The sequence below is a fragment of the Macaca thibetana genome, chromosome 2 (genome assembly GCF_024542745.1).
Source record: "Macaca thibetana thibetana isolate TM-01 chromosome 2, ASM2454274v1, whole genome shotgun sequence".
Classification (NCBI taxonomy): domain Eukaryota; kingdom Metazoa; phylum Chordata; class Mammalia; order Primates; family Cercopithecidae; genus Macaca; species Macaca thibetana.
The window spans coordinates 102,366,897-102,380,287 of record NC_065579.1 but is presented as its reverse complement, the minus strand read 5'-3'; the positions used below and the strand labels follow the sequence as shown (position 1 = coordinate 102,380,287).

Genomic DNA, 13,391 nt, shown 5'->3' with positions numbered 1-13,391 from the left:
TTACAGGCATCTGCCACTACGGCTGGCTAATTTTTGTATTTTTAGTAGAGTCAGGGTTTCACCATATTGGCCAGGCTGGTCTTGAACTCCTGACCTCAAGTGATGTGCCTGCCTCGGCCTCCCAAAGTGCTGGGATTACAGGCATGTAATCTGCCACCGCGCCTGGCCTTCTGTCTCCTGTTTCTAAGGAAGGTTGCTGAGCACCCCTGTGGGTCTTGGGTATGGGCAGGTATATAACCTGACTGCTGCATAGTGCCTGTGGCATCTTAGCCAAGTTCTCTGAGCCAGGAAAGTCCATAAAAAACCAGTTAAACACGCCCCTGGGTAGGGTTTTTCTCACCTGGGTGCCCCAGAGAGACAGATCAGGCTGCACACCCCGCTGCTGATTGCCTGGGATTCCCTGCTGACATCAGTGCTGATCTCTGAGCAGGTTCTGGGGTGGTGATGCATGCCAGGAGAAATGCTTGGAGGTGGCTTTCACCCAGATTGTTTGGACAGGGAGGGGAGTAGCCTGTTGTAATGCAGAAGGTAGATGTGTGCTCCTAGCTGTGGTCTCATAGGCCCTGAGTTCATCTCTTCTTCTTCTTCTTTTTTTTTGAGACAGAGTCACACAGGCTAGAGTGCAGTGGCGGGATCTTGGCTCACTGCAACATCCACCTCCCAGGTTCAAGTCATTCTCCTGCCTCAGCCTCCCAAATAGCTGGGATTACAGGCATGTGCCACCAAGCCCAGGTAAGTTTTGTATTTTCAGTAGACACTGGGTTTCACTACATTGGTCAGGCTGGTCTCAAACTCCTGGCCTTGGGTGATCCGCCTGCCTCAGCCTCCCAAAGTGGTGGGATTACAGGCATGAGCCACTGTACCCAGCCCTGAGTTCATCTCTTCTGACCCACTTGCCCCTTGTGCTGGATGTTCCAGGCCAAGAAAGGGTGCTAACCAAAGACCATAGCCCTCTCTCTCTCTCTCTCTCTTTCTCTCTTTTTTTTTTTTTTTTTTTTTTTTTTGAGATGAGGTCTTGCTATGATTTTTTGTTTGTTTGTTTGTTTGTTTTTTTGAGATGGAGTTTCACTCTTGTTGCTCAGGCTGGAGTGCAATGGTGCAATCTTGGCTCACTGCAACCTCCACCTCCCAGGTTCAAGCGATTCTCCTGCCTCAGCCTCCCAAGCAGCTGGGATTACAGGTGCTTACCACCAAGTCTGGCTAATTTTTGTATTTTTAGTAGAGATGGGGTTTCACATATTGGCCAGGCTGGTTTTGAACTCTTGAGCTCAGGTGATCCGCCCACATCCGTCTCCCAAAGTATTGGGATTACAGGTGTGAGCCACCATGCCAGGACTACTTATCTTTTTTTTTTTTTTTTTTTGAGACAGGGTCTTGCTCTATCACCCAGTCTGGAGTGCAATCATGGCTCCCTATAACCTCAAACTCCTGGGCTCAAGTGATTCTCCTGCCTCAGCCTCCCCAGTAGCTGGGGCTACATGTGCATGCCACCAGTCCTGGCTAATTAAAAAAAAATTTTTGTTTCCTTAAAGATGGGACCTCGCTTTGTTGCCCAGACTGGTCTCTAACGCCTGGCCTTCAGTGATCTTCCCATCTGTGCCTCCCACAGCACTGGGATTACAGGTGTGAGCCACCACGCCCAGCCTACCAAAATTTTAGAGAAGTGAACGAGAAGTATTGAGAGGGCTTAATGCTTGCATTTAAACTCTAACACTGAGGGACTCCAAAAAGATAAGCTGGCACTTCAAAAAGTGCCACTCTTTACTTCTTTGAAACCCTACCCACTACTGAGACTTACACAGGATGAGGTCTGTTGGGTAATGCGATTTGATTCATTACTTAGCACACATGTGGGTCTCTCTTATGGTGAGCATCAGGTACAAGGTTACTAACATTATTTGTTTTGCTTAATAAAGGAATAATTTATATACAGTAAAAGGCAATATGCATACAACTCAATTTTAACTACATATATATATATATTTTTTTTTTGAGATGGAGTCTCGCTCTATCACCCAGGCTGGAGTCCAGTGGTGCGATCTCGGCTCACTGCAACCTCTGCCTCCCAGGTTTAAGCAGTTTTCCTGCCTCAGCCTCCCAAATAGCTGGGATTACAGGCATGCACCACCAAGCCTGGCTAACTTTTGTATTTTTAGTAGAGACAGGGTTTCACCATGTTGGCCAGGCTGGTCTCAAACTCCTGACCTCAGGTGATCCTCCCACCTCAGTCCCCCAAAGTGCTAGGATTACAGGTGTGAGCCACCTCATCCAGCCTTAACTACATATACATTAATTTTAACCACTGCCCTCTCTAGGTGCTTACACCCTAGACATTAGTGCCAATTGCACTAATTGGCAATTGTGGGATTTCCCAATGACATCATTGCTGTTCTCTGGTTCTGAGGTGATGTGTAGTACCTAGACAAAGCAAGTTCAATGGCCAGGTGCATGGTGGCGAACACCTGTAATCCCAGCTACTTGGGAGGCTGAGGCAGAAGAATCACTTGAACCCAGGACATGGAGGTTGCAGTGAGCCGAGATCACACCATTGCACTTCCACCTGGGCAACAAGAGTGAAACTCCATTAAAAAAAAAAAAAAAAAAAAGGCACAGTAGCTCACACCTGTAATCCCAGCACTTTGGGAGGCCAAGGCAGGCAGATCACCTGAGGTCAGGAGTTTGAGACCACCCTGACCAACATGGAGAAATCCTGTTTTTACTAAAATACAAAAAATCATCTGGGCATGGTGGCACACACCTGTAATCCCAGCTACTTGGGAGGTTGAGGCAGGAGAATTGCTTGAACCCGGGAGTCGAATCGCACCCCTGCACTCCAGCCTGGGCAACGAGAGCGAAACTCCGTCTCAAAAAAAAAAAAAAAAAAAAGAAGCAGCAGCAGCAGCAGAGAGGTAAACAGGCCCATATAGGGTAAGCACATTCAGAGAAGTAGGAGCAGAAAGGGGGAGAAGACCCCAACAATGTTCAGGGACCTTTGATTGGGGAAATGAGCAAACAGTTTACACATACAATCTCCAGCGCACTTTAGCCTGCCCCACGGAGCTCACGGAGTTCTTGTGGGACAGTCCACAGCCATCTGAAAAGCTGTATGCCAACACCAAGTGGCATTAGAAAGGTCTCACCAGCTGCAGGGCAGAGACAGTGTCTGCTGCTATGGTCGGTGGGAGTGTCCTCAGGCCTCAGCTCTCCTGTGTGGCTTCCGATGCCTGCTGAGCCGCCACACCAGGTGCGTTTAACCTTCTGTGTATACACCCAGCCCCACACTTTAGGCCTAATAAAAGCTTTGAAAGAATGCAGCTCAGATGCCACCCCCAGGAGGCCTTTCCTGACTCTCCTGGGGCAAAAGGGCTCATGTCCTCTTGCTATGTGCTTGCCAGATGGGGAGCACCCCCTGCTCTGGTCTGAGCCACTTCAGATTTCTCAACAGCAGGCAGCACTGGGTCTTGCCTTGGTTCTTGGTTTTGCTGCCAGAAGCCCACAGTCCCTTGGATAGATGGCACCAGGGCAGGACCGCTGGATCCCCACAGAAAGCTGGATCCCTTGGAGTCCCACTCAGCTGAAGAACCCCTGAGTTCTGAGCAGACAAACCTTCTTACCCTCATGGTCTGTGGTTACTTAAAATATGCCTGCAAATTATTTGCCATTTCCCCTTTCCAAGGTGGAGGCTGATTCCCTTTCCCTTGAAAGTGGGTCAGACTTAAATGACTTGCTTCTAGTGCACAGAATGTAGCAGAAGTGATGCTACAGAGTGACTTCCAAGGCTTGGCTGTGAAGAGGTTACAGCTCCCTCCTACATCCTGTCTCTTGGATCACTCACTACATGCTTCAGCCTCCCATGTAGCTGGGACCACAGGTGCATGCCTCCATGCCCACCACTCACTCCAGAGGAAGTCAATGTCCACACCATAAGGACCCTGAAGCAGCCCTGTGGAGGAGCCCACATGGTGAAGAAGCAAGATCTCCTGCCAAAGCCAGCACTAACTTGCCAGCCCTGTGAGTAAGCCGCCTTGGAAGGGAATCCCCTGGCCTTAGCTAAGCCCTCAGACAATGCAACCCTATCCAAATGTGACTGCAATTCTTGAGATTTCAAGCCGGAACTGCCCAGTCAAGCCATTCCCAAATTCCTGATCTGCAGAAACTCTGAGAGATAATCAATGTTTATTGTTGTAGTAAGTGCGAAGATTTGAGGTAATTTGTTGTGCAGCAATGAATAACTAAGATTTTCCTTCTGCCTATTGTCCCTCTCCAAGTTCTCTACACTCCAGCCAAACTGAACCACTGATCAAAGCAACAAATTTTTGGCCGGGCGCGGTGGTTCACACCTGTAATCCCAGCACTTTGGGAGGCCGAGGTGGGCAGATTACCTGAGGTCAGGAGTTCAAGACCAGCTGGCTAACATGGAGAAACCCCGTTTCTACTAAATATACAAAAAAATAGCCAGGCGTGGTGGCAGGTTCCTGTAATCCCAGCTACTCAGGAGGCTGAGGCAGGAGAATCGCTTGAACCCAGGAGACAGAGGTTGCAGTGAGCCGAGATCATGCCAATTGTACCCCAGCTTGGGCAACAAGAGCAAAACTCAGGCCGGGCGCGGTGGCTCAAGCCTGTAATCCCAGCACTCTGGGAGGCCGAGGCGGGCGGATCACGAGGTCAGGAGATCGAGACCATTCTGGCTAACATGGTGAAACCCCGTCTCTACTAAAAAAAATACAGAAAACTAGCCGGGCGAGGTGGCGGGCGCCTGTAGTCCCAGCTATTCGGGAGGCTGAGGCAGGAGAATGGCGTGAACCCGGGAGGCGGAGCTTGCAGTGAGCTGAGATCCGGCCACTGCACTCCAGCCCAGGCGACAGAGCGAGACTCCGTCTCAAAAAAAAAAAAAAAAACAAGAGCAAAACTCCGTCTCAAAAAAAAAAAACAAAACAAAAAGGCAACAAATTTTTACTGAGTGCCTTCTGTGTGCCAGGCCAGTTGCTGGGGAGGCAGTAGTGAGCCAGCTATACCAACATGGCCTCACAGGTTTAAAGGGTCACATAATCCAAACGTTTGCAGAACTTACTTTGGTTCACACTGTGCCCTCTAACCAGAAAGCACATCTCAGCTTGTTCCTTAACTTTTTTTTTTTTTTGGAACAGAGTCTCACTCTGTTGCCCAGGTTGGAGTATAGTGGTACTATCTCAGCTCAGCTCTGTCTCCCGGGTTCAAGTGATTCTTATGCCTCAGTCTCCCGAGTAGCTGGGATTACAAGCATGCACCACCACATAAGCTAATTTTTGTATTTTTAGTAAAGATGGGGCTTCACCACATTGGCCAGGCTGGTCTCGAACTCCTGACCTCAGGTGATCTACCCACCTTGGCCTCCCAAAGTGCTGGGATTACAGGCATGAGCCACTGTACCCAGCTATTCCTTAAAATTTAAAAATTGTCCTTTCTCTTTCTATAGTGAACACAAATGTTGCCTCCTTCATGAAATCTTTTCCAACTGCCCTTTGGACATTATTTTTCTCATCTCTGAACTTTTATAATGCTTTATCTTAACCTTAGTTGGACCACTTAACATCTTCTTCCTTGTATTATGATTATTTATGTATGTAACTCCCTCTTAGTGGCCATCGGGGGTTAGGATGCCTCATTCATATCTGTGTGCCTCACACAACTAGCGTACAGTGTCATGTGCACAGTTAGCATTCAAGAAATGTACGCCAGGTGCGGTGGCTCATGCCTGTAATCTCAACAGGATTGCTCGAGCTCAGGAGTTTGAAACCAGCGTGAGCAACATGGGGAAACCTTGTCTCTATAAAAAAATTTTTTAAATTAGCTTGGGATGGTGGTGTGCGCCTGTAGTCGCAGCTACTTGGGAAGCTAAGGGAGGAGGATTGCTTGAGTTCGGGAGGTCAAGGCTGCAGTGAGCTGTGATCATGCCACTGCACTCCAGCCTGGGAGACTGGAGTGAAGAGTAAGGTTCTGTCTCAGAAGAAAAGAAAAGAAATGTGCATTCTGCAAATGAACATAAGAATGACAGGACCGTAATATTAACAGAGAAACTAAATGCCAAAAGATAAAAATGAGGCAGGGTGCAGTGGGTCACGTCTGTAATCCCAGCATTTTGGGAGGCCAAGGCAGGCAGATCACTTGAGATCAGGAGTTCCAGACCAGCCTGTCCAACATGGTGAAACCCCATCTCTACTAAAAAAAAAATACAAAAAAATTAGCCAGGTGTGGTGGCACGCACCTGTAATCCTAGCCACTCAGGAGGCTGAGGCATGAGAATTGCTTGAACTGGGAGGTGGAGGTTGCAGTGAGCCGAGATCACACCACTGCACTCCAGCCTGCGCAACAAAGTGAGATTCAGTCTCAAAAAAAAAAAAAAACCACACACACACACACACAAAAAAAACAAAAGAAAAAAATGAATGCAATGCTGTCCAGGCTGGAGGGGGAGGAGAGTGCATCTCCTGGGAGAACAGGAAAGATATATGCCTCAGCTTCTTGACTCCATGTCTTTGAGGAAGCCTGGAAGGCCCTCCTCTGCCTTGTCCCGCCACCAGCAACAATTCACCGCCAGGTGAAATATCAGGATGTTCTCAGTGAATGAGGGAGTCTGGGAACTCCTACTGTTCCCCAGGAAGCAGTAAATGCCACCTCTTTCTCTCTTCCTGTCCCAGGCTGCTGAGCACAACCCACCCCATTGCCCTTGCCTCCCCATCTGTGTAGTAGCACCCGCTGGACAGGCTCCCCTCGGCTGGACTGTGTTTTACTCTGCTCTGTCAGTTCCTTAGGGCCTGTGTGGGGTCTAGCAGTGGGGATCACGATGTATATTTATATATATTATTTTATTTTATTATTTTATTTTTTGAGGCAGTCTAGCTCTGTCATCCAGACTGAGTGCAGTGGTACAATCACAGCTCACTGCAGCCTCAAACTTCTAGTCTCAGGCGATCCTCTTGCTTTAGCCTCCCATGTAGCCGGGACCACAGGTGCATGCCACCATGCCCAGTAAATTTTTGTATTTTGTGTAGAAACGGTGTTTCATCATGTTGCCCAGGCTTATCTCAAACTCCTGTGATCAAGTGATCCTCCCCCCTCATCCTCCCAAAGTGCTGGGATTACAGGTGTGAGCCACTGAGCATTTTTAAAAGTCAGTGCTGGGGCTGGGCACGGTGGCTCACACCTGTAATCCCAGTACTTTGGGAGGCCAAGGCAGGCAGATCACCTGAGGTCAGGAGTTCGAGAGCAGCCTGGCCAACATGGTGAAATCCCATCTCTACTAAAATTACAAAAATTAGCCGGGCGTGGTGATGTACACCTGTAATCCCAGCTATCTGGGAGGCTGAGGCAGGATAATTGCTTGAACTCGAAAGGTGGAGGTTGCAGTGAGCCGAGATGGCCCCATTGCACTCCAGCCTGGGTAACAGAGCGAGACTATGTCTCAACAACAACAACAAAATAATAATGATAAAAGTCAGTGCTGGGTGCATAGGATACTGAGTAACTATTTCTTTTCATGGCTTGGTTGTGAATTTCTTGGATCTCCCTCTGTGACCTTGGGCAAGTTGTGTAGCTCCTCTGAGCCTTCAGTTCCTTATCTGTCTAAGGAGAACAAATTCCAACCTCACTGTGAGAACTCAAGGGGCGATGTATGTAAAACTTTCAATTCGAAGTTCTCATGAGTTCTCCCAGCAGCCACCACTCTTCCTCTTTCCTTAAGCAGCCTGAGGTAATCTGTGAAAATGGTTCACTATTCACTTGACCCAGAGAACCCCACAAAATCATGCAAATCAAGAGGTTCCAATCTTCGTGTTCACTTTAAGAACACTCGTGAAACTGCCCAGGCCATCACGGGTATGTATATATGAAAAGCCACGGAGTATCATTCCGACGTTACAATGGTGGGGTTGGCAGGTGCGCCCAGGCCAAGAGTGGGGCTGGACACAAGGTCAGTGGCCCAAAAAGAGTGCTGAATTTTTGCTGCACATGCTTAAAAATGCAAGGAGTAATGCTGAACTTAAGGGTTTCCATGTAGATTCTCTGGTCATTGAAGATATCCAAGTGAACAAAGCACCTAAGATGCGCTCCCGGACCTACAGAGCTCGTGGTCAGATTAACCCACACATTAGCTCTCCCTGCCACATCGAGATGGTCCTTACTGAAAAGGAACAGATTGTTCCTAAACCAGAAGAGGAGGTTGCCCAGAAGAAAAAGATATCCCAGAAGAAACTGAAGAAACAAAAACTTATGGCACAGGAGTAAATTCAGCATTAAAATAAATGCAATTAAAAGGCGGGGGGGGACTTTGAATCCCTAGAACTCAATAAGACTGAGAGAAAGGGAAGGTGTAGAGGTAAGCTGGGTGCCTGGTGCTCAGACCCCAGGCTGGGGGCTTCCACAAGGCAGTCTGTTGTTCTTTATCACAACCCAGGGAAGTGGGAACTGTCACTCCTTTCACAAGCCCACCCCTAAGGTTCAGAGGCCTTTACCTGTCAGTAGAGCTCTTTCATGTCCCAGCCAGGAGCTGGAGCTGGACACTGCAGTGACACCCTTGACAGAGGAGGAAGGAGGTAAGACAGGCAGACAGGTAGAACAGAGGAGGGTCTCCAAGATCACAAAGACACCGCGAGTCAAGGGGTAAATGAACATTTGAGAGAGGACCTAGAAGGCCAGTTGCAAGAAGACCGGATTAAGGAAGTCTTGAGACCAGGAGCAGTGGCTCACGCCTATAATTCCAGCATTCTGGGAGGCCAAAGAGGGAGGATCACTTGAGCCCAGGAGTTCAAGACCAGCCAGGGCAACAGAGGGAGACTCCATCTCTACAAAAGTGAAAAAAAAAATTAGCCAGGTGTGGTGGTGCCCGACTGTGGTCCCAGCTACTTGGGAGGCTGAGGTGGGAGGATCGCTTTAGCTCAGGAGGCTGCAGTGAGCTGTGATTGTGCCACTGCATTCCAGCCTAGGTTACAGAGTGAAACTCTGTCTCAAAAAAAAAAAAAAAAAAAAAAAAAAAAAAAGCTTTGAACCTGAAAGGAAGCCTGGAAAACAATCATACCAACACAACCAATTAACAAATGAGGAGCCTGGGGCACAGAGAGGGAAAGTGGCAAAAGCAGGGCTAGAAACCAAGTTTCCTGACTCCTAGTGTGTTCATTCTGGAGTTGCATCCTCTGGGTGGTGACTGAGGGCCAGAAGGAAGGTCCATGGACAGCCTACAGCTTCAAACAGAAAAGAAAGTCTTTAGGGAGGTCAGAGTTCCCAGAAAACTGGGAATTGGGACAAACTGAAAACTGGATTATCTTGCTGACCTGCCTCTGGGAAGGTCATGTCATAACCATTTTTCTTTGTCTTTTCTTTTTTCTTTTTTTGGGAGGACGGAGTCTCACTCTTGTTGCCCAGGCTGGAGTGCAATGGCATGATCTCAGCTCACTGCAACCTCTGCCTCCCGGGTTCAAGGGATTCTCCTGACTCAGCCTCCTCAGTAGCTGGGATTACAAGCGTGCACCACCACGCCCAACAAATTTTTGTATTTTTAGTAGAGACGGGGTTTCACCATGCTGGCCAGGCTGGTTACGAACTCCTGACCTCATGTAATTTGCTCGCCTCGGCCTCCCAAAGTGCTGGGATTACAGGAGTGAGCCACTGCGCCCGGCCGTCATAACCATTTTTCTGTTACAAAAGTTGCACGGATTATCAGTTTGCTAATGAAAACAATAGAAAACTTTGACCAACAGCCTTGCTGTTCCTTCCTACAACTGGCTGTCTCCCCCTGCCTCCTCTGCCCTGTCAGATGATCCTTTCCAGAGCAAGCCTCCGCCCATCTCACACACACCCCGCTCGGCAGCTCCCTGTTGTTTCTTTCCTTTTCTTTCTTTCTTTTTTTTTTTTTTTAAATAAAAATAAAGAGAGGGTCTTGCTGTGTTGCCCAGGCTGGTCTCTAATTCCTGGGCTCAAGCAATCCTCCCACCTCAGCCTCCCAACGTGCTGGGATTATAGGCGTGAGCCATTGTGCTTGGTCCCCATTGGCTTTTTTCTTTCTTTCTATGTTTGGTTTTTTTTTTTTTTTTTTTTTTTTTTTTTGAGACGGAGTCTCGCTCTGTCGCCCAGGCTGGAGTGCAGTGGCGCGATCTCGGCTCACTGCAAGCTCCGCCTCCCGGGTTCACGCCATTCTCCTGCCTCAGCCTCCCGAGTAGCTGGGACTACAGGCGCCCACAACCGCGCCTGGCTAATTTTTTGTATTTTTAGTAGAGACGGGGTTTCACCGTGGTCTCGATCTCCTGACCTTGTGATCCGCCCGCCTTGGCCTCCCAAAGTGCTGGGATTACAGGCGTGAGCCACCGCGCCCGGCTTTTTTTTTTTTTTTTTTTTTGAGACAGACTCTGTTGCCAGGCTGCAGTGCAGTGGTGCGATCTCAGCTCACTGCAACCTCCGCCTCCCAGGTTCAAGGGATTCTTGTGCCTCACCCGCCCAAGCAGCTGGGATTACAGGCACATGACACCATGCCTGGTTAATTTTTGTATTGAGACAAGGTTTCGCCAGATTGGACAGGCTGGTCTCAAACTCCTGTCCTCAAGTGATCCACCTGCCTCGGCCTCCCAAAGTGCTAGGATTACAGGCGTGAGCCACTGCCCCGGTCCCCATTGTTGACTGAGTCAAAACTAGATGCTCCTGTCTGTCTTTCATGCTGTCCCGGCCTGGGCACAGTTCAGCTTGTCAGCTTTCTCCCCTGCCGCTCTGCACCCGAGAGTCCCTGCTGATTTGCAGCTTCCCAAATGGGCCTTGCATTCTCATGTTGCCCTGGTTATTATCTAATGAAATGCCCCTTTTCCACTTTCTTTCTTCCTCTGCCTTTAAAAGTTTGTCTTTCAGCCCCAGTTCCTTGGACTCCTCCACTATAGGATTCTTTTTAACCCTCACTGCCACCTGTCCCAGCAGAAATGATCATGTTCTCTTCTGTGCTCCCTCAGTGGGCTGGTTATTTCTCCCTCTTTTTTTTGAGACAGAGTCTCGCTCTGTCGCCTAAGTGCAGTGGCGCGATCTCGACCCACTACAACATCTTCCTGCTGGGTTCAAGTGATTTTCCTGCCTCAGCCTCCCGAGTAGCTGGGATTACACGTGCACGCCATGCCCAGCTAATCTTTGTACTTTTAGTAGAGACAGGTTTTGCCATGTTGGCCAGGCTGGTCTCAAACTCCTGACCTCAAGTGATCCACTTGCCTTGGCCTCCCAAAGTGTTGAGATTATAGGTGTGAGCCACCACACCCAGTCAAACTGGTTATTTCTCTATGTACCACTCATGAAAGTCCAATTTGAACTATACAGCATTGCGTGTGAATGTCTTTCCTTCTCAACATCTTATAAAGAAACATTTCAAATATACAGCAAAGCTGAAGAAATTTTAAAGTTAACCCCATATCTCTGGAACTTTGTTTTCACTATTAAAACTTTTTTTTTTTCTTTTTTTGAGACGGAGTCTCGCTCCGTCGCCCAGGCTGGCGCGCAGTGGCACAATCTCAGCTCACTGCAAGCTCCACCTCCCGGGTTCACACCATTCTCCTGCCTCAGCCTCCCGAGTAACTGGGACTACAGGCGCCCGCCACAATGCCTGGCTAATTTTTTTGTATTTTTTTTTAGTAGATATGGGGTTTCACCGTGTTAGCTAGGATGTTCTCCATCTCCTGACCTCGTGATCCGCCTGCCTCAGCCTCCCAAAGTGCTGGGATTACAGGCATGAGCCACCATGCCCGGCCTATTCACACTTTATCAAACTTGTTTTATTGTTATTTATTTATTTATTTATTTATTTAATTTATTTTTTTAAGACAGGGTCTCACTCTGTTGCCCAGGTTGGAGTGCAGTGGTGTGATCTCAGCTCACTGCAACCTCCGCCTCTAGGGTTCAAGAGATTTTCATGCCTCAGCCTCCTGAGTAGCTGGGATTACCAGCGTGTACCACCATGCCCAACTAATCTTTGTATTTTTAATAGAGATGGGGTTTCACTATGTTGGCCAGGATGTTCTCAAACTCCTGACCACGGGTCATCTGCCCACCTGGCCTCACAAAGTGTTGGGATTACAGGCGTGAGCCACTGCACCTGGCCTATTTACTTATTTATTTATTTTTGAGACAGGGTCTGGCTCTGTCACCCAGGCTGGAGTGAAGTGGCATGATTTTGGCTTACTGCAGCCTTGACCTCCTGGGCTTAAGTAGTTCTCTCGGCCGGGCGCGGTGGCGCAAGCCTGTAATCCCAGCACTTTGGGAGGCCAAGACGGGCGGATCACGAGGTCAGAAGATCGAGACCATCCTGGTTAACACGGTGAAACCCCGTCTCTACTAAAAATACAAAAAACTAGCCGGGCGAGGTGGCGGGCGCCTGTAGTCCCAGCTACTCGGGAGGCTGAGGCAGGAGAATGGCGGGAACCCGGGAGGCGGAGCTTGCAGTGAGCTGAGATCCGGCCACTGCACTCCAGCCTGGGCGACAGAGCGAGACTCCGTCTCAAAAAAAAAAAAAAAAAGTAGTTCTCTCATCTCAGCCTCCCAAGTAGCTAGGACTAACAGGGGCATCCCAGCTAATTTTTTAATTTTTTGTGGAGACAAGGTCTCACTATGTTACCCAGGCTGGTTTCACACTCATAGACTCAAGGGGTCCTCCTGTCTTAGACTCCCAAAGTGCTGGGATTACATAATGTACATATCAAAAATGCATTACTTCCCAGAACAGGGGTTAATCAGAAGACAACATGGCCAGTTAGTCTCTACACAATGAAATAAACAAATCTTGGCTGGGTGCGGTGGCTCATGCCTGTAATTCCAGCACTTTGGGAGGCCAAGGCCGGTGGATCACCTAAGGTCAGGAGTTCAAGACCAGCCTGGCCAATGTGGTGAAATCCTGTCTCTACTAAAAAAAAATAAAAATACAAAAATTAGCTGGGCATGGTGGGCACCTGTAATCCCAGCTACTCAGGAGGCTGAGGCAGGAGAATCACTTTAACCCGGGAGGCGGAGGTTGCGGTGAGCCAAGATCTTGACACTGCATTCTAGCCTGGACAACAGAGTGAGACTCTGTCTCAAAAATAAATAAATAAATAAAAAATAGGCCGGGCGCAGTGGCTCACGCCTGTAATCCCAGCACTTTGGGAGGCCGAGGCAGGTGTGTTAGGAATAACGCTCAAAATCCTAAGGACATTGAACACTTGAACAAAGGATTCTTAGCAAAGCAATTTTACTTCTCTGCAGAGGAGTGCCTCCTTGACCAGTTGCCATGAGAGCACACCTGAACAAAGGGGCACAAGAGCCTTTATTCCTGACACAAGTCCTGCACCTGTACCCTTTCCTCATTGGCCAGGGTTGGGTCATACAATCTAAACTAATCCTGGTTGGCTAAACTATTTGAA

At 48.6% G+C, this 13,391-nt stretch overlaps 1 pseudogene; it reads left to right on the top strand.

Moving 5' to 3' along the window:
• Nucleotides 1-7,742: 7,742 nt before the first annotated feature.
• Nucleotides 7,743-8,296, top strand: LOC126948746 (60S ribosomal protein L17-like; annotated as a pseudogene).
• Nucleotides 8,297-13,391: the final 5,095 nt, after the last annotated feature.